This window comes from Hermetia illucens, chromosome 2 (assembly GCF_905115235.1).
Source record: "Hermetia illucens chromosome 2, iHerIll2.2.curated.20191125, whole genome shotgun sequence".
Lineage (NCBI taxonomy): Eukaryota > Metazoa > Arthropoda > Insecta > Diptera > Stratiomyidae > Hermetia > Hermetia illucens.
The window spans coordinates 147,782,728-147,803,632 of record NC_051850.1 but is presented as its reverse complement, the minus strand read 5'-3'; the positions used below and the strand labels follow the sequence as shown (position 1 = coordinate 147,803,632).

At 40.8% G+C, this 20,905-nt stretch overlaps 1 protein-coding gene across 6 annotated transcripts in view; it reads left to right on the top strand.

Moving 5' to 3' along the window:
* The first annotated feature begins 885 nt into the window (after positions 1-885).
* Positions 886-20,905, top strand: part of LOC119650257 (DNA-binding protein D-ETS-3) — a 204,446-nt gene continuing 184,426 nt past the window's right edge. For 2 of the 6 annotated variants that reach the window (XM_038052856.1, XM_038052855.1), the window contains exon 1: positions 886-1,513. The gene's annotated coding sequence lies outside the window, so the exon portion shown is untranslated. Of the gene's footprint in view, positions 1,514-15,628; positions 15,740-15,787; positions 15,996-20,905 lie in introns of those variants that run through there. The other 4 variants (XM_038052858.1, XM_038052854.1, XM_038052853.1 and 1 more) reach the window with 4 other exon arrangements.

The window sequence follows — 20,905 nt, the reverse complement described above, 5'->3', positions numbered from 1 at the left end:
TAAAAACGAGAAAATCTCTCGCCATGATAAAAGTGATATCAAGCGTATGAAGGGATAAAGGATAAAGCAAAAGCATCCCTTCTTCTCTCCATTGGCACCGTCCCCACCACTTGACTGGCGAATCTTCGCGACCGAAGCAACAATCTCTGAACAGCATCCCTGCCGAACATCCGCACAGAATACAACAGCATTTTCGCACATAGGCTCCACCCACATAAAACGTACGCACACAAGCGACCGACTTCCATTCGGGCTTTGAGTTCGAAATTGGGATTCGGTGGTGACGAGCCAACAGGAACGCAAGTGAATGGGGCTACGAGGCAAGGACGAGTCACAACTACACTTGTGGTGCTCGTCACATGAAAGTATTATCTGTTGTGCGAGGAGTCGTTGCTTGTCGGGTGACGACACTCCATTATGCTGTGAACTGAGACAACCCCCGACTGAAAAGGAGAAGGATGTATACCGTGGAAAGGACGAAAGGGATGATCCTGTTCGTCCTGTTCTCAGTGAGTTGTTTGTATTTGCGATTAATTATTACCGGTATAGCGGTTGAAGCATTTTCCCGCCCGTCGTCAGCTCCTTGTTGCGGGGGTGATATTGATATCCTTACATGAATTTTGCAAGCAGGGTGCAAGCGAGTTGCCAGGTCCACTGAATAAATAGATAGGAACAAGTACCGAATGCTGACGATGAGCGGATTTCCCAGTACTGAGCATTGAAGGCGAAACTTTCGGCCAAGGTCCTCATTCGTCCTGATTCGTCTTGGAACGTAGGGGGCGGTAAAGTATGGAGGTGTGGAAGAGGGAACTACATACAAGCAGTGTTTTGTAGGCGGTTTGGCACGGATTTCAATTTGGTTTTGTCGGTTTGGAACGCGGCGACTTGAGGATAAGCTCTGTTTTTCGTGTCCATGTCCTTTTCCCGTGTACTAGAACAAACTAGGAAGGATCCTTGACGACCGACTCCCATTTTAAGAGATCCTTCCAGCGTGGAAGTTGTGAATTTGATGCGTTTTGATTCGATTCAATTTTGTCGAGCGAGGTTCTCCCGGTTTTCCGATTTTCTCGATTTTGTTTACAATTTTTTTGTTTTGTCATAAAGTTGGACGAAGAAATGTATGGAACTTGTTGTTCCTGGTCGTTGAAGCAATTTATTGAGGATTTCTAGGATATTTGGTGTGTGGTAGACGTACTGGTTTGTGTTGATTTCAAGTGCTCGGAATTTCCGGATTCTTGGAATGTGGTGGAACGTTTTTGTTTTGTGACATTTCATAAGTGGAGGAAAAGGATATGCGTGGAGTTGTTAAAGGTGTTTTGTGACGTGTGAAATTAATTGATTGAAATTACTTAGAAGATTTAGTGTTGAATTTCGTGTCGTGTTTTTAACTGAACAACATTGTGTTTTCGTTGAAACGGATTATAATTGGAGTAGAGAATGCGTGGAGTGAAATCTGGAGCAATCTTCAAGTAGCTATTAATCTCGGACGGAGGAGTAATGCTTAAAATTTGAGGTAAATATTTTGAATAGAAGTTTCAGAGTTATCAGTCAAAAGGAAATGCTTTCAATAATATGCATACTACTTCTTCCCTATCGGAAGGAACCGAGGAATTATGTATGATACTATTTTTGTTTTGAACTTTATTTTCTCTCACCTGAAAGAGCTTTGAGTATTTAAACTTAAGAAAAATTAGGACTATTTTCCTCTACGCAAAGTCTCTTAGTGGTTGAGAATATTGGTGACATTTTTCATCCTTTTCTGAGTCGAAGCTGGCCTGCACAAGCACGGGAATAATTCATTCCAATAAAAACGCTACAATATTTCCTGGAACGGAAGGCGGTTAGACCAAACTACAAAATTAACTTTGCTTTAAGAAAACATTTAATAAAAATCAATTTTACCTTACATTCCCTTGTGGTATACATCATTTTGCACATCAATGATGATAAAATTGGAAAAGAAAACTCTGAACCAAAATTCATTATGGCTAATTACGCTACTCTTTGTTGGATATTGGTCTAGATCTAAGTTGCAGCACGTTCACTGAAAAATAAGTAATCTCTCTGGGAGTCGAACACTGTTCAGTCATTTTTATTTACCTCATTGGTTGCATATTTTCCTGCGGCTTCGGTTTTTGACATTCCATGCAGAATTTTTGTCATGTACAGTGATCATTGTAATTGATATCTCCCCTGTGGAGATATATTTAAATTGCTGACCAGTCTGATGAGTATCTTCTTCAGCAAACGAGTAGAAAATTGCCTTCCATTACGCTCCGTTTTCATTAACAGGATTATCCTGGGCTAAAATTCTAGAGGAAAAGTCTTAGATTTCAACGGTAATATTGCAGCGAAATGAATCTGGAGTGAGGCAGAAGATACTGGAGTGGACTTGTCTACTACGGGGAAGACTTAGACGTACCTAAACCGTTCATGGGGACGACAGGATTTCGACGGACCAGTGTAATGTAGTTCTACTGATAAGACTAGATAATTGGTTTGTAAAAATACTTATATCCATTGTAAGTGACATTCCTGGTAGATAGGCAAACTCAGGAGGATAGTACTCCACCAGCTTAGAACCAAAATAACCAATATCGAAAAAAGAATAAGCTTTGGGCGCATATATCGACCATGCCTTATGCTAAGCTTTCAAACAGTGTTGTTTCAATCCACCTTTAATCAGTTGGATTCTTCATATATTGGAGTACTGGAATGATCTCCATGAGTCTAGAGAGAAAATCTGGGTTCGTGGTGCATTTTATGCACTCCCACCCCAAATTGCACACCTAATTTAAATTTGTTAAAGTCTATATTCCCTGCCCCTGAGGAAATCAAGAAATCAGAGGTTAGATATTGTCTTCTATTTATTAAATTATAGAGGTATCACGTTGTTGAGTACCATCTATAAGATATTCTCCGCTATTTTGCTAGGCCGGATAGCCCCATACGCTCAGAACATCATTGACCCATACCAAAGAGGCTTCACTCCAGGCAAATCAGCAACAGATCAGATTTTCTCTGTGCGGCAAGCGATGAAAAAACTGCTGGAATACGGACAACAGTTGCACCATCTATTCATCGATTTTAAAGCTGCCTATGATAGCATAGCCAGGGTAAAACTGAACACGGCCATGAGAGAATTTGGTATCCCGACGAAATTAATAAGACTGACTAGGCTGACCATGACCAATATTCGAGGCCAGATAAAAGCAGCAGGATCACTTCCAAGATCATTCGACATCAACAACGGTCTACGACAGAGGGATGCCCTATCATGCGTCATCTTTAACCTGGCCCTCGAGAAAGTGATCCGTGATGCTGAGGTAAATGAAAGAGGTACGATCCTTTTTAAGTCCACCCAACTACTGGCCTATGTTGACGATGTCGATATCATGGGAAGAACCACCCGAGACGTACAAACTGCCTTCATCCAGATCGAGCAGGCGGTGATTGGCGCGAGATCTTGGGCTGCACAGCAAGACAAAATATATGGTGGCAACAACAACCAACAACATCAAACCGCACTGGTCAAACACGAAGAATAAAGATAGGAGAATACAACTTGGAGACCGTTGACAATTTCTCCTATTAAAGGTCGAAAACCACAGCCGATAACAGCTACGATGATGAAATCCGCGCACGGTTTTTGTCAGCCAACAGAGCCTATTTCAGCTTACAAAAACTGTTCCGTTCGAAACGTCTCACCATAGGGTGAAAGCTCTTACTTTACAAGACTATGATCTTGCCAGTCCTCATGTATTCCTCGGAAACTTGGGTTCTCAGCAAGAAAAATTGCGAACTCTTGGCCGCGTTCGAGAGAAGAATTCTCCAAAGAAATTTGGCCCCGTATATGAGGATGGTCGATTCCGTAGCCTACACTATGACGAAATCTATGAGCGATACCATGACCCTCCGGTTGTGGATAAAATCCGGCTAAATAGGTTACGGTGGGCGGGTCAGTTAATCCGTGTGGATGAGGATGATCCAGCCCGGAAAGTTTATAAGAGCAATATCTGTGGACCTCGGCGCAAAACCGGGATGCCTGGAGTTCCTTATTAAGGCAGACATAGAACGGATACCGGGTGTTGCGCGACGTTCGGCGCAGAGTCTTTTTCTTTTTCTTCAACCTTTATCCCGTTCACAAGCGGGGTTGGCTCGTTGTCATCGGTTTCGCCCCTTTATTTTATCAAATGCCTGATGTGGATGCAATCGCGAGGGTTTTGAATTCCCATCCAACGTATGAAGTCACTGTCGTTTTGGCTGGCCTTTTGGTCGTTTCCATCGACTTGGATGTTCAGACCGATCTTGGCAAGTGAATTCTCGTTAGCGCGAATTACATGACCATACCATCGAAGATCGCTCTCTTGAAGTTTTTTCACAACCGGTGCAACCCCATATCAATCGCGGATATCCTCATTTCGGATGTGATCAAAACATGTCACGTCACTAGTCCAACGCAACATCTTCGTCTTCATTACCGCAAGACGCAGTTCATTGCCTTTTATGGTCGGCCAACCGCAGATTTGAGTTTCCCTTTCTAGTCAAGATGACCACTACTTGTTTTTTTTCCTACGCAAGGAACGATGAGCATTTATCCATCCGCCTATTCCTCGCATTAATATGCCAAGTCTGCTTTGCACTTGTTCAACAGCGCGTTCGGCAACAAGTGCCGCAAAATCATTTGCATAACTGACCAGGCGGGGCTCTTATGACATGTTGAGTCTTAGCAGACTATCGTAATATGCATTTCAGAGGTGCGATCCTAACATGGATCCCTGTGCTACCGCCTCCTCTGGCCCCCAGTATCTTGTAGAGCATAGAGCAGTCTCTAAGCAAATCCCTCAATATCTGCAAGAGGTAGCCCGGCATATGAAATTCATTTACTAGCAGGCCCAGCATATTTGTAATTTTACGTAGTCGAGGCATTTCTGGCATGAAAGGTTACGAAGAGTACTAGTCATCGAGATCGATGTTGTGTTTCTCACTCGATGAAGAGTACCCACAACCTCCAGCATCCAGTGTGGATTTCCCTGTTCTAAAACCAAACTGACGGGAACACGCATCGCTTCATCGAGTCTACTTCTCATGAGCTTGTTGAGTATTTTCCTACATTTGCACGAGCCTTTCCCACTTCCGGCGGTAAGTAAAAATGCTTCACTTCAGCTAAGCATTGAATGCGCCGAGTAGCAGATTCGAGGGTTAGTGAAACATTAGTTTATTTACCTCTGCTCAGATACCGTCGACGCTTGGTGCTCCTTTTTTTTTTATAGAGAAGACTGTCTGAAAAGTAGGCAAAAAATCCCTGGCGTCTACCAAGCTTTTTCATCAATCCGAACAGAATCCGTAGAGAATAATGTCCGGGGAATTCGGTCCATCTAATCGGCATTAAGTGAAGTTGTATTTTCCTTATAGCTCTTTTTAACTGATCTTTACCCTGTCAATGTGGTGCACGCCTCATACCGGCCTCCACGGGTTGCAAGAAGGTTGACACGGTCCGATGCCCCCCGGACAGTCTAAAATTCAGCTTCTCAGACTGTTCAGCAATCAATGGATGACTCTGTGGATAGCACTGTCATGAATATGAAAGCGACTTTTAGGACATTAAGACATTCTGTTTGCTATTCTAGACAGGAAGCGTAGAACTGCTGAAACTTCTGGATAAGGAAGATCATGAGTTTTATAAAAGTAGTTCGTTTGTTTTCTATAGTTCTTTGAGGTAAAACTATTAAAAGGAAAAGTTTCCAGGTTTCATTTAAGGATTGCAGACATGAAGATCAGGAGTTTTTCAAACGGTTCCACACACAATGTGAGGGGTCCTGATCTTTGTAGAAAGTAACCGGGGAAGAATGGAATGCTGACATTATTGACCTAAAATTTGATTCATCGACCAGCCGCGATTAGAAAATCCCTTTTCATTTCAACATAGAGCGATGTTACTTGCTGCATGCGAGGGGATTCACAGTTCCCACCTTTTCATTAAATTTCGTATCAATAGGATTAACCGTTTCTGAGAAAATGGGTGTGACAGTCAGACGGACGGTCAGACAGATAGGCAGAAAGTCGATGTTAACAAGGTTTTGTTTCACCCAAAACCTTAAAAATAGTCGCCTTTGAAAACAAATATAGTGCATTTCAGTAAATTCTCCAGTGGCTCAAATAAGGGAGGAACCCAAAGTGGCGCTCGATCCATTATTAGGTTGTTCAATAAGTTTTGCTGTTCGATAAGAAAGGGCGTTGCCACTAGCCTAAATTTTTTTTTGTTAAGTTGGTACACTCTTCATATAAACGTGTGTAAATTTTCATTTCAGTCTGTCAATTCATTTTTTGTTTACAAGCCATTTAGTTTCGTCAGAGATTTTTTCAATGGGAAAAATCAAGTACCGTGCAGTGATTGAATTTTTATTTTTGGAAGTTTTAGAAGCAAAGGAAATTTATGAACGAATGTTGAAAGTGTACAAGGACTCTTCGCATTCAATTAGTATAGTAGGAAGATGGGTTGCTGAATTTAAACGTGGTCGTGCAAGCTCTGAAGACGATCCACGTCAAGGGCGTCCAAAAATAGCAACAACACTAGAAATCGTAGAAAAAATACAGGATATCGTATTGGAAAATCGGCTAAATCATTGGGCAGTGTAAGCAATATTTTGACTGAAGTGTTGGGTGTCAGAAAGCGTGCACAATGGGTGCCGCATTCGCTAACAATGGAACAAAAACACATTCGAATGCGATTTTCTCAGCGACATTTAGAGCGTTTTTGAAAGGATAAAGTAGTTATTGTGGGTCAATTCATGACTATGGATGAGGCTTGGGTCTATCACCATGATCCTGACTCAAAACAAGAGACAAAGAGTGGAATGAATTTGATTCTTCGCCTCCGAAACGCATTCATGTCCCGAAATCGGCCAAGAAGGTGTTAGCATCAGTTTTTTTTGGTATGCGAAAGCAATTTTGTTTGTGAATTACTTGCAAACTGGTAAAACAATATATATATATATATATTAACGGAGACTATACTGATTAATAGAGTGTGTTTCAAACCATAAAATTTGTGTTTTTCTTATCGAACCGCAAGACTTATTGAACAACCTGGTAAAATATCATACATTATTAATAACCTATGTAATTCCTCAACCTACTTTTTTGACCATTCCGATCACCATTGGAGATTTGAGTAATTTGCATGCCTATCTAGGTTGTCCCATACCAAAAGCCTCTAGAACTTGCAATCTGTGGCGAAACTAAAGAAAGAGAGAAACTACAAACTCTCCTTACTTTGTTAATGCAGCGTTCCTCGCACTGATCGATTTCTTGTGGATAAATCAAATAGAAAGCAGTTTAGAAAACCAAAGTAACAATGAATGCATTATCCCAACAACGATACTACGTCAATTTTAGGAGTGAACAGTAAAAATTGTTTAAGTAAATCCTTTTGCCAGTGAACCAGTATCTGATTTCATACCTGAAATATTTCGACTTTCTCGTAGGCAGATATGCACGCATGGATTTATTGATTCGAACCCATCATATTAGTATATTCTCACATGATATTCTGCATGAGACTCTGGCCATGTGAAAAGTGCATCTGTGAGCATGTCGTAGAATAAAGTGCACAGTCAGTCACAACACAGTCCGTCAATTATCCGACGCCCACAATAAACGCATCACTTCCTGTTCTAATGGCAAACTGACATATAACTCGATTAGTGGCCTTCCTGGTTGCATACATTTGCGTTGCACCTCCGCAACTGCAACTTGTGGCTGGGGCACGTTGCAGCTGCCGCTGATGTTTTTTCCCCATTGGTTAGCGTCCCAACGTCTAATAGACTTCACTGAATGCACTTTAATGAATTTCGTGTCCATTGTACTTCTTCTGGAATTGGGACATAACTTGCGAATTGTGTGGCCAGCGGCAAGAAACCGGAACTGGACAGGATCCCATTCATTTCCTCATTGAGAGTAACCTGGTCGGAAAGGTTGCAGGCATGGTGTCAATGTACAAGTCTTAAGATGTTCACTTTTTCGGATGCGGGTACTGTTGGTTAGTTGGGTTACACAGTTGACTGAAGATGCTCTTTTGTGATTCTTAGGGAAGAATGGGGCGAGATATTCCCTTTTGAGTACTGATTCTGATTTGTGGAAACGCCAGTCACTTAGGTCAGGCACTCGTTTGATAGAATACAAAAATTTGAAGAAGATTGCATACTGTATGCAATTATAGTTGCACCTCTAACAATTGCTGCCGCAAACACTATTCTATTTAGCTGTTTACAGCAAAGATTTTAAAAACGTTTTGGGCTAGACGAGAATTTGTGTGTTTGGTTAGACAGTTCATATCAAAGGGATGCCTTGGATATGTAGGAGTTAGGCTATGAATAACTAACTATTCCTTAGGTTAATAATCCGCTGATCTGATAAGCAGATAGTTTAATTTAAGTGCGTTCTCACGAAAATTGAGATTTCTGTGGGTAATGCTCAAGTTTAGACCAATCTTAGCCAGTGAGATGCGAACTATGTTGTTCTTCAGAATGGAGCTTGGTATGATTCCTGTTTAAGACGGTGTTCTTTTTTCATCATATAGGGCTCCTATAGGCCACAGTGAAGGAAATATGAGTGCCCGCTAAACGGGAGGGGGAATTGTTGGGGCAGAAATTTATTTATTGTAGTAGAAATTTCGATGAAGAACAAGTTAATATGACATTCCATCGAGAGACCAACACTACAGAAAAGATAAAAATATTACAAACTTTGCGGCTAAGATAGACAGACAACAAAAGCAGGCAGGGCATTGAAACAATGTTAAAACTAGGCGAAGATGTGAGGAATAAAGTACACATACCGCATAAATAATAATAAAGCCTGTAATGACTTATGAGCTCATCGCAGTTAGCCGAAGTCAACTATCATAATATGGCAGAACAGACTCACAAAGCCAAACCGTGCAGATCTGTTTGCAAATGCTGCTATTCCATTGAAGTGTCCGGTCTATACGCCCTTCTATGCTTCTATCCTTTTGGGATCGACAATCTCTCTCATGTCACTGACAAAATTTCACGTCCTCTGGAACCGCTGTGTCGCACCGTACCAGCATTTAGCGATACCCTTAGGCTATAAAAGTGGGGAATACCGATTTGTTAAGCTTGCCATTCACATTCTGTTCGGCCTATCAATTACACCTGAAGAGCCCGCGGTCAAAACTTGGATGGGATGGCGTTGGCGTTTAGTTTTAACTGTTCAGGCGGTCGGTGTTGGCAAATTATTCGGCCAACCAGCCAGGCATGTTTGTTTAGGATGTGAGCGATTATGTCATGCTTGTTCAGGTTGCGAGCGAAAATTTTATGGGCCACTATATCGGTAATGAACATTTATGGTAAATGATCACACACAAAAATATTTCAAATGCACGTCTCAAGGCCTTCTACGTCCAGAATTGAATTACTGATGCTGCCGCTTGCCGGTATGTGGATGGTGCTTTCAGTTCAACTACCGGCTCTTCCGGTGAGCTTTAGTGCGAATCTTGCGGAAGTTAGGCGGGAGTGGGAAGAGTGAATCCTTAAATCAAAGATTTAACTTAAGGACTCATAATAACTTTTCTATTCAAGTCATGAGTTCAACATGGACAATGACCCACCCGACCACGAGGTATACAATTCGAGCTATTGGAGAAATTAAAATATTAAAAATATTACACTTTACTTCGAACATTAAATTCTGGCTCTTTTTGTTTTTTTGTAAGTCATTTTTAATGTCATCTGGAGGCGGTGACTGAGGTGGTAAATACTGTTCGGAGAAGAAAGGGTGAACACTTATCTGATGCTTGCATGGTTAAGCAAATCAAATATCCACCAGCAGTGTTGACTTGTAACTGCATTCCTGAAGAAGGACCTTATCCAATGCAATCTATTGAAGATACGATGCGATCTGGGGAGTACATTAACGTAATACAGGGTGCTGCAGCATAACTTCATTTTTTAAAATGTGCGCCACTCAGTTAGTTGATGTCATAGCGGAGCGCTAGTGGTCTCGTTCAAGAGGGGATACTGTGAAGTTTTGTCCTGGCATGGTTCAGTCGCCATCATGCGTTGGAATAGTGAGGAGCGTGCCTTTGCCGTTGAGGTTTACTTTTCAAGCGGATGTTCGGTTATTGCAACACAGCGTGCATTTCGGAATCACTTTAATTTAGCCCCGTTGGCTACCGTCCCAGACCGCAAATCAATTGTTACATGGGTCACTACATTCAGACAAACTGCAAGTGCGACAAAAGGAATTATTGGTCGCTGGTATTTTGAGGTAAATGAGGTTACAGTGACAGTGAATTCGGACCGGTATGTAAACATGCTACAGAATTTTTTTTTCTCACGGCTAGAAAATTTGGATTTGGGGGAAACTTGGTTCCAACAAGACGGTGCAACAGCACATACTTCAAGAGCATCGATGGCTGTTTTGAGGGAACACTTTCCAGAGCGCCTTATCTCAATTAGAGGCGATTTGGAATGGCCGACACGCTCTCCCGATCTGTCCCCTTGTGATTTTGTTTCTATCGAGTTTTTTGAAATCCCGTGTTTATGTGAACCGTCCAAGAACCCTACAAGATTTGAAGACCAACATCCAAGGAGAAATTGCCAACATAACACCTGCTATGCTAACAAGAGTCATGACAAACGCCAGAAATCGGTTTACGCAATTTATGGAGAATGGGGGACGTCACCTAACAGATTTGATCTTCAAAACAATGTAAATAAAAACTTTAGACATGTACCTACATTATAAAAAATAAATAATAATTTCCGATGCATACAATAGTTTTTATTGAGTTTTGAAAAAAGGAAGTTATGCTGCCGCACCCTGTACAAAGGGTTTTTGTGCCATATATCAACAGTCTGATGGTACTGGGTATAGAATATGCCTTCATGTAGGATGGTGCACCTTGCCATACATCCATAGCTATTATAGTATGTATTATTTAAATTCACTGGATCTGGATCTACAGCTTTGGCTCGGCAATCCTTCGGACTTAAACCGAATAGAGAATTGTTAGTCTTATCTGAAACACAAAGTATATCAGCGCAGAAACACTACGCTTACAAATTAAAAAAAAACATTAGGAATCTATGATATAATGACGATGGTTTGGAACCAATGATTAGAAATTGTATTCGCAGTATACGTGATCGTGTGAAAGTCCAATTAAACATGGGGGCGGCGTTACAGAGTATTAAATGTAAGGGGGGCGTTGGGCTTCAACAGCATTATATACATATATAATTCAAATAATAAAGTCATTTTTTGTTAATCTAAATTGAAAACTTTGGTTTTTAAGGTTTTGTATAAACCTTATTAAAATTGGTCTGTCTGTCTGCCACATACATTTTCCTCGGAAACCGTTATAGCCATTGACACCGAATTTCATGGAAAGGTGAGAACTGTGAACCCTCACGTATAAAGTGAGTAACATCCTTCCACCTTGAATTTAAGGGGGAGGGGGTCCACGTACATGCAAAAGGAGGGTGTACATTTTTTTTCACCAAATATAGTCATGTGGAATATCAAATTAAAAGTCTCGGTTAGTACTTTGCCATACTTTTGACATTTGTTGGAATGGTGGGGAGTGTCGGGAGTCGAAAGTGATCACTTCTTTCACGGACTCATTCTCAGAAACTAACCAACCTAAAAAACTGAAAAAAATCAAGAGGCTGCCACTATACGATGCCTAGATTCCTAAATACCCTCCATACTGATATCTGTTCATACCTGAAGCGTCTAGCGGAAGCTCGCGTTACGGGTATGGAGGTTTTGTTTTAATTTTATGTGAGGAACTTCTACGCACATTTTACCATCCATATATAGGTATAAATCCAACATATTATTTCATATTTTTCCAAACAGACACAGATATTATCCTCACCCTAAACAAACAAACTGTCTATTAAGAACACTGTACATATTGATGCGCGTATATAGATTGATCGTGCCCATATTTCCGATTTACTTCCTGCACAAAAGCATACATATATACATATATCGTAGGTATATTGAATGCGGCTAGTTGAATGTACAAATATATCTATCTATCTACCTGCAAACTTCATTAGCACGAATATATACATACGTACACACATATGCCTGGCTAGAATAATTGGTATTAATAAACGAATGACTAAAAAACTAAAAGAAAATATTTTTTGCGACCCCCCATTAATATGAGCTAACATTGGTGTGGTATTGACGACTTGATATGTGATGATGGCGTCATACACTTTCTATAATGCATGAAACTCTCAAAAAATGGAAAAGTTTCATTCTCTATAACTATGTTAATAATAGTTTAGATTTTCTTAAACTTGACCTAATTGTGCCTTATATTATCCCTTATACCAATGCCAATTCTTTATTTGTGCAAATATCAGAACCGAAATTCGTAGACACGCACCACTGTTGTTTTTTTTTCATGTTTTTTGGTTGGCTAGGTTCTGAGAACGAGACCCACTTCACTTTTCGGGGCGTACATTTGGAACCCTTACTCCTCTATGTTTTATCCAGTATCAGAAACTAAATCATTTTCGAGAACGTAACCCTTTCATTTGACACCCCACATGTTCGGTGAAAAGTGATTTTACACCCCCCTTTCACATATATGGGGAATCCCCCTCAAACTCAACACAAAATGCCAGTTGTAAAGGAACTCACAGACCACGCCTTCCTACCAAATTTGATCACAAGTGGTTCCGAGTAAATCGGATGTGACAAACAGACAGCCTGACATTGAATCGATTTTAATAATTCTAAAAAGGGCTCACCTCACAGCAGCAAAGTGTAAAAGTGGTGGGGAAAAGTAACTTTAACTTTAATATTTTACTCGAATGTCAATAATTCTGATTAATTATGACGTCAACATCTTATTTGCATGGCTCCAGATGCAGTAAATTCGAGCGAAATTGATAAGCTTGGACTTTTGGTGCTAATGCCCGGATTTGCATGGAATTTGGCATGCAAATGTAAAATATTGCCATCTATGTTGGTGCAAAACGTGGTGTTTCATTCGATTCGAAATGTTGGTAATATACTATTAGTAAGTTCATTTGAGCAGATATCGGAATAGGGCTTATTTTGAGGCCTTGTTTTCATATAAGTGCACCTCCTTGATTTTTTCGGATTTTAGGGTTGGGTAGTTTCTGAAATGAGTCTTGTCTCACTTTAAGTGTGCACCCATCGGCGTTATATAACTTTCGCTACTTATGCTACCTTCTACCCGTGCATGTCAATTCGCTTTGACCGAAAAAATTCGGAGGTCGCATTCAGTTTTTAGCTTCAGTGTCTGAACTATTATCCGGAACGACTTCCTGCCATTTTATAAAAGATATGCAGATGCTACATATGTCCGGAAATAATAACACAAAAGTACATAGAGCGGGTAAACAATTTATTTCAACTGTAGATTTTAAGCTCGTTTTCCCAGAATGACGAAGTGCATGATACAGAATTTTGAAGGAAGGTTACAAGCTTTTTGGAAAGTGGCGTCGTATGCCCCACATGGGAGGTTATGGCCATCATACCTATTTCGAGGAAAGAAAACACCTCGACTATGCTAATGACATCTGCTTGCTCTCTCACCGGGTCATGGAGCTGGGCCAAATGGCTCTGGATTTGGAAAGAGGGGCATAAACTAACAAAACCGAGGTTCTCAGTCTGACGGGTCATCGTACTCCCCCTATCTGCATTAATGGGGAGAGCTCCGAAGTCGTCAGTCAATTTGTATATCTAGGAAGCGTTGTTTTTGCCAAGGGTGGCACCGCATTAACAGCAGTAGATTCGCCTTTGCTGCCTTGTATAAAATCTAGAAATGTAATTATCTCAACATCAAGATCAAGTTGAGACTGTACACTGCTCGTGCTCTTTCTGTCTTACTGTGTTACTATGTGTATGGGGGTAGCATATGGAAAGTGAACCCTATTGTTACCTAAAAGCTCCAAGCCTTCGACAACACCTATCTGCGCCGTATCATAGGGGTACGCTCGGCTGATATACAAACTAACGCATTTCAAGTAACGGCGAACAATGGCATAGAGGTATGGTTGACGCAGTATATCCCACCAAGGGGTAAATACTATAAATAAATTTGAATTTCATAATCTGCAATATATTTTTCTAAGCGTTATATTTAATTAAATTATTCCTAATTATCGGTAGGTAACAATGGAGATCATTTGTAAGGACTCCATGGCAATCTTAATTTCAGTGGAACCGTGGTACTCGTAGGATGAATAAATTTTGATTAATTGACAGATATAAAATTATTTTAATATTTTAATTTAGATTATTTTATTGTCGTTTTTTTTTACTCTTCCATTTAAAGATTCTTGAGAAATACTATATATGGATCTTATTGCCATCATTCATTATGCTACTTTGAATTTTATTTTAAAATGCAAAGACATTTCTCTATGAACGGATCATATTTGGAAAAGAATTGAATATTTTCTGTTGAGGATGGTGATGGGTCGGATCACTTGGAAAGCAACTTACTTCCTCTCTTGTGGTCCACATACTCCTCTTTTTTGGGTTAAACACCAAAGTTTTCCAAAAAAAGTTGACTAACGATTTCGTCCAGGGCAGAGGCAACGCATCAGACGCTGCCTCACCTCTGCCTTGGAAGCAGCGTGACCGAAAGTAACGACAGGTGATAATTGCTCCATTTATATGTAATCGCAAACAAGTCATTAGTACGAATTATATTGAAGTGAAATCCGTCGTAAGTTCAGACCTAAACCAGGCCGAAGTGTTGAGTTTGTTGAGGGTTGTGGGAGTCCTGAGTCCGCATCTACTTTATGACGGACCGAATAATGAGTTACCTCTGCCCTGGACGAAACCGTCAGTCAACTTTTTTGAATATTTTCCCTCATAAGCGTTTTTTATTTAAATGTTTGTCAGTTTTCACCTCCTAACTAAATTTATAGAAAGTTGGTTTAGCCGTTTTTCAGTAAATTGAAGAATGTATATGGTTGACATTCACCACTTGGTGGGGTATAACGTGGCAACTACACCTACGCGCCTTCGTTCTCGGTTCTCTGAAATGCGCTTCAGCTCCCCTAGGACTTCCCGAGACGCCTGCACTCCTCCTCTACTGTTCTGCGCCAAATTTAATAGATTGTTAAAATTATTGAAAGATTACCGGATAGTCATTCTAAGAATAAATAAAATGAAACAGAAAAAGATATGGGTTGGCTTATAATGTCTACGACTGCTGGATGTGCTTTTGTTGTTCACATTTTTCTGGAAGAAAAGGATAGTCTATATATCCCCTTGATATGCTTTTAGAACCTATTCTTAAACATATAGTGATAACACTCCGGAAGGATTTTATAATCCCACAATCAGCCACATTTTCTCATTATTTTTCGATTAAAAAGATGCTATAAACTTTGCTACTTTTTTACAGCTCTTCTCCATGAGAACTATCCCATTTTACTAATTAGTCGCATTCCTGCAATTGAGTCATTATCCGAAATGGCATATCTTACTTTAATAACCACTCATATTGACACAGTACCTCCGTATCAGCAGCGTGCATTGCATGGAGATAAGTTGTGACCCATGTCCGGTACCGGAAGGGGTCAATTGAATCATTTCGGCCCAGCGATGGACAACTAGTCGTCTCTATTTTCGAGCGTCTCATGTGTCTATGCTAGTACCTAGTAACTTTCGTGCATCGTAAAACGTAGACTTAAAATTGACTCCTTAGGTAATTTCTCCGACATAAACTTCGCAAACAACTGCTATTTGTAGAAAGTCTTTTAGTAACGTCTGCTGACCATTTTCCGGATTTTCGCCGAAAAGCGTCTTTCTCCATTAAGTTTCGTGTACTGTCTGAAAAATTACGAGAAGACATCATCAGCTGTGCGGTGGTGATTTGTGAAGAAGTTGCCTTCTGTTAGCCTCGAATGTGTTGTTAAAAATTTCGGGGCTGGTATAATTGTGATAAATGTTGTGAGTGAAAGGTTGTTATCCTTTGATTGAAATGTTGACCTTGAGTTTTGTTGAAAGAAGCCCTTAGAGGAGTTTAATAGTCGCATATAGTGCAGAAGCGAGGGGATGATACGAGGAATAATTTATTTCCACCCAGAATGCAATGTGATTTGAAACGCAGTTTGTACGATCTTGAATATGTTGCTGAAAAACTCTAACGTATCAATTGACAAAATAAAATATCAATTAAATAAAGAATGAAATCTCAATTGTAAATAACGGACTTGGAAGCAGAAATAACCAAAAATTGGGGTACCCCGTAGTTTACCATGCTTCTAGAGATAGTGAAAAAGGATCTTTCTTGTATGTAGGACATTTTGCTCAAGTATAAACTGAAGCACGATGACTTTACCATCAACATATGGTATTATCATATTTCGATGATTTCATCTGAAACACAGAACATTTCGAGTAGACAAGCTCAATGTCGTATTTCTCTATTTTCACGAATTTTCTTGCGCTTTGGAGGTTTTTTTTTCTTCTTTTTTTTTTTGTTTTTTTCCGGATATCAAATCCGATTTTAATATAATTTGCGGGAAATATTTCACTTTCATAAACAACGCGATAGGCACAATCTTGGTGGGGCATAGTCACTAGGAGTTGTCTTTCATTCGATGTAATATATTTTAGGATTGTGCGCACGGAAGAAAAATCTGTCATAAGAATTCTAAGTGGAGCCATTGAAAGATTTACTACTATCTGCAAAAAGTCCATGTGTGCTGCAATATACATACATTCAATAAAGGCTGAATTTTCTACCTCATCCCCGGAGGAGCTGCGAAGTTTATGACAAACACACAAATCCTCTCAGCCCCGATGAAAACTTGTGGCGGTCATCCTTCTTCCTTAGGAAACTATGGCCCCTCAAAGTGGGTTTTCTTATATCAACACGGTAAGTTTAGAATTTTCAACCTTACTCCGTGTAATAGAGTGGATGGGGAGGATATGTAGAAGGAAGATAAAGGTTCCCCGGTCTAATTCTGTTTTTTTTTTTTCATTTAAAAAAACTAAGGTTTTTAACTTTAAACCCCACTTCCGCAGGAGTAGAAGGGGATATGAAAGAAGAAGCGGGAGGTCTTATCTCCCAAACCACTTAAAAAGTCGCGCCGGGCACCCACTTAGAAAGTTATGGCGTTTTAGACGGGCTATATTTTGATATCGTCATGGTAAAGTTTGATTTGCCAGCCCCCTTCTAATATCATTGAAAAATTATGGCAATCCCCCGAAAAGTGGCTATTTTCATAAGCTTATTGTTAGGGCAATCATTGTCGCAATGTGCAAGGTTATTACAGAGGCATGTTCGCCCCCCCCCCCTGCTTCTTCACTTTCCCGATGCCCGGATTTGAGAACACCTCGGGCTCCCCATGCTCTTTTGCAGGGATAGAGTTCAAAATTAAAACCTACCATTTTGATATGGAAAAATTAGTCCCACGTTGAGGCGCCGTAGCTTTTTAAGAAGGAAAGGAGTGACCGCAACAATTTTTCATAGGGGTTAGAAAGAGGAGACTTTCATCCTTCTTCTACAATCTTCAACACTCCCCATTCTCCCGTCCACACGAGGTAAGGTTGAACGTTCAAACTGCACTCAGTGCTCTTCGATATTGTTTGGCAAGTTGCTTAAAATGTCTGTTCTCCGCGCAACAAAGTGATGCTCGCAAAGCTGATCGCCAGCCAGAATATAAATTGAAGGGTCAATCATAGAAGGCGGATCGGGGGCAGGAGCATTTTCGGGAAATCCCATTATGGAACTGGCTCGACCCGACCGAAATAACGACTATATTCCAGGTAGAAAAATACGCCACTTTATTGGCAGCAGTGGATGCTTGTGACAAAAATGGCGATTTTGTTCCGATAGTCGAGCAGCTTTATCATTACTAAACAACAGCGACAAATGCTGCTGAAACTTGGTCGACTAAACGAAATATTGCTGAAATCAGTGCCAAGGCACTCGGACAGCACTGGTAATGAGGAAGCTGACAGGCTGGTTTGCCAAGGGTCTGGGTCAACAACAGTGGGGCACGACTATATGCACCCAATGTCAGGAGGAGGAGAAGGAGGGCAGCTACTCGGCCTTCTCAAATCCCAGGCAAAGATACTTTGCTAAGGTTTCTTTCAACGTAGATCTGCTCACTCACTATCCCTAGGGAATGTTCTCAGATTAGCAAAAAACCTGGGGATGCCGCAGACGAGAAGCCCTTAAAAAAGCAGGTTTTCGGGGATAGGGCCTAGAAGAGGGTCTGAATGACGAGGGCTTCCCCCACTAAACTAAACCAATTAAGGTCCACCGGTCGATTAAAATACCTTGTTCACAGAGCTACTCTGAGAGGTAAATTGACGCACACGAAGAGAATCTTGCAGTCGAAATTCGGTTTGTAATCGGTTTCGAGGCCATAACGGCATACCGTAGGGATGTGGATGGCACCAATTTGGCGCCAAAGTACAATAGTGTAAAAGAGAAGGTTGCATCCTGATAATCTCACTATCTTGCCTACCTTATCGACATCGCTGTTATTTCTGGTCATAAATGAATGCCTATACCCAAAAAACTCGCACAATTCATTCCGGGAATCCAGCTGAACATCTTACACCGAAGCCAGGTGAGACGGTGAGACAGTGCAGTGTACTCCCCTCGCTTCCACAACACTCATGGCAATGTGCCGAATTTGGCACCGGACTGTTGCTGATGGCTACCGGAAAGCGTGTTCATGAGGTGGGAGCCAGTTTCTGACGGGATTTTGACTGCGGGAATTTGGTATAGATTCAGGAAGAAGTAGATGATGGTGGAAAAGGGTATTTTCTATGAGTAACTAAAAGTAGTTTAAGTGACACTCTAATGGTGATGCGAAATTGGGCTCTGACATTTTGATAGGAGGTATGGTCTAGTTAACCGTAACAACAATCCTAAAAGGTTTATAGACTTCGACAGATTTCACCGTCTCGTCATCATAGGAAGAATGTTCGACCATAGGGCCTGTGATCAGTTGTGTCTCACTTGACCAGCAACGAACATCTAATCAAATCGTCCATATCACGTTTAATAGTAGATTAAGGACTCGTTGTTTGAATCTATAATACATCACAAAAGATGTACTGATATCGGTGTTGCGACACAAACAAATAACCCTCGCGAAAATATTAACGAATGCGATCATAGCCCAGCCATCAAAAATACCTTTGTATCTTATCGGCCACGTTTCAGAAGGACGTTGTCTGGTCCACTGCAGAAACGCTAATGCGAATCGATGGACTTGAAGGAGCTGAGAGCTTTGTTGTTAATTGCGAGCGGAGGTGAGACGTTATCGTGAATAAGTACATGGAGAATTTTATTATTGCGTTGGTAATTGGAGCTGAAATTGCCAGAAGTAACAACGTTTTCGCCACCGTATTTCGCAGCACGAAAAAGTTTTAAGGTGATCATAGGTATTTCGATTATCTTGTCAGAGATGTTAACAGCAGGTTCCTCAGCCACGATGATGAGCAGCTGAAGAAGCAAAAGGGCAATTCACCACGGTCCTGAACCGACGAAGTTCCAGCTCTTGTGGATGATATTGCAAAGTATCGTAACATGCGGATTGGAACTGATTTTTCAAACAGAACCTAAACTATTTTTGCCATTGGCGCACTCAAACGGAGTAAAACTGTCCGCCTTGATGGTCGCCCAGCAAAACTTGAGGTAATTTCAATCAGCTAGGCCACAATATTCCAATTATACTATCCTTCGGTGTTTCGATTCAGACAATTTTCTTGAGTACTGATCGCAGATTCTCGCAAATCTATGGAGGTCTTCGAACAGCAAATGATGTTCGGAGTTATCTTCTTCTCACATTAGCTATGACCAGCCAAGCTATCACAAGGATTTTCTTAAGCTGTTAATTTCGAGCTGATGATCGCTGCTTTTTGCTCAGTAAGTTTTAAATGGGGTTTAAAACAAAGCTTTGAGTCGAAAATTACTCCCAAATATTTTATCGATAGCTAGGAGCGAACGGTAAGTGAACCGATGCAGATTTGAACGGTTTTTCGTTTTCGTCGTTTCATAAAAATTAATGTACCAGCTTCGTTTTCTGTTCGCATCCTTCAGTCCGAAGTTTTTAAGCCAAGTCTTGATCGTACAGATAGCTTCAATCGTCTAAATTTCTACTTCATCAGGGTGATTGGATGTTATGGCCACCTCAACGTCATCTGCGAATCCCACGACAACAGCCTGCTTAAGCACTGGGAGCTGTAGAACGCCATCATACATTATGCTTCATAGCAGTGGACTCAGAACAGACCCCTGTATAACTCCTGCCGTGATATCGTATGTCTTCGTCCCTTCATCCGAATCGTAAAGTAACTTCCGCTGTCCGAAGTAGTCGATGATTATACCTAATATATAATTTCTCGTTTGTGTAGCGATGAGCGATTCGATGATGCGGTTCGATCTGGCAGAATTGAATGCGTTTTTTATGTCGAGAGTTACCAGTGCGCAGTGTTTTCTTTCGTCAAGGCTTTCCTGGTTAGTTCAAAAACCACTTTGGTGGCACCAACCGCTGACTGAGACTTCCGGAAGCCAAACTGTCTATCTGATAAATAACCGCCACTATTTATTATTCGATGTAGCCATTTATATCATATATTATTCGCTTGAGAACCTTGCCTATTGTATTAAGAAGACATATAGGTCTGTAGGGTGTTGGTTCGCCTATCGGCCATTTTAAGAACTCTATGTAGCTTCACGTCCCGAAGGCAGTTATAATATAAGCATTCATCAACCCTTATTATATTATATTAGAAACATACTATTCTAATATGAAGACTCAGCGCATTCATTTACTCTGTTAGTAGAACGGGAATGATGGCTCCGCAGTTTTGTATCTTTCTTCTCTTCCTATCCCCGTTGGGT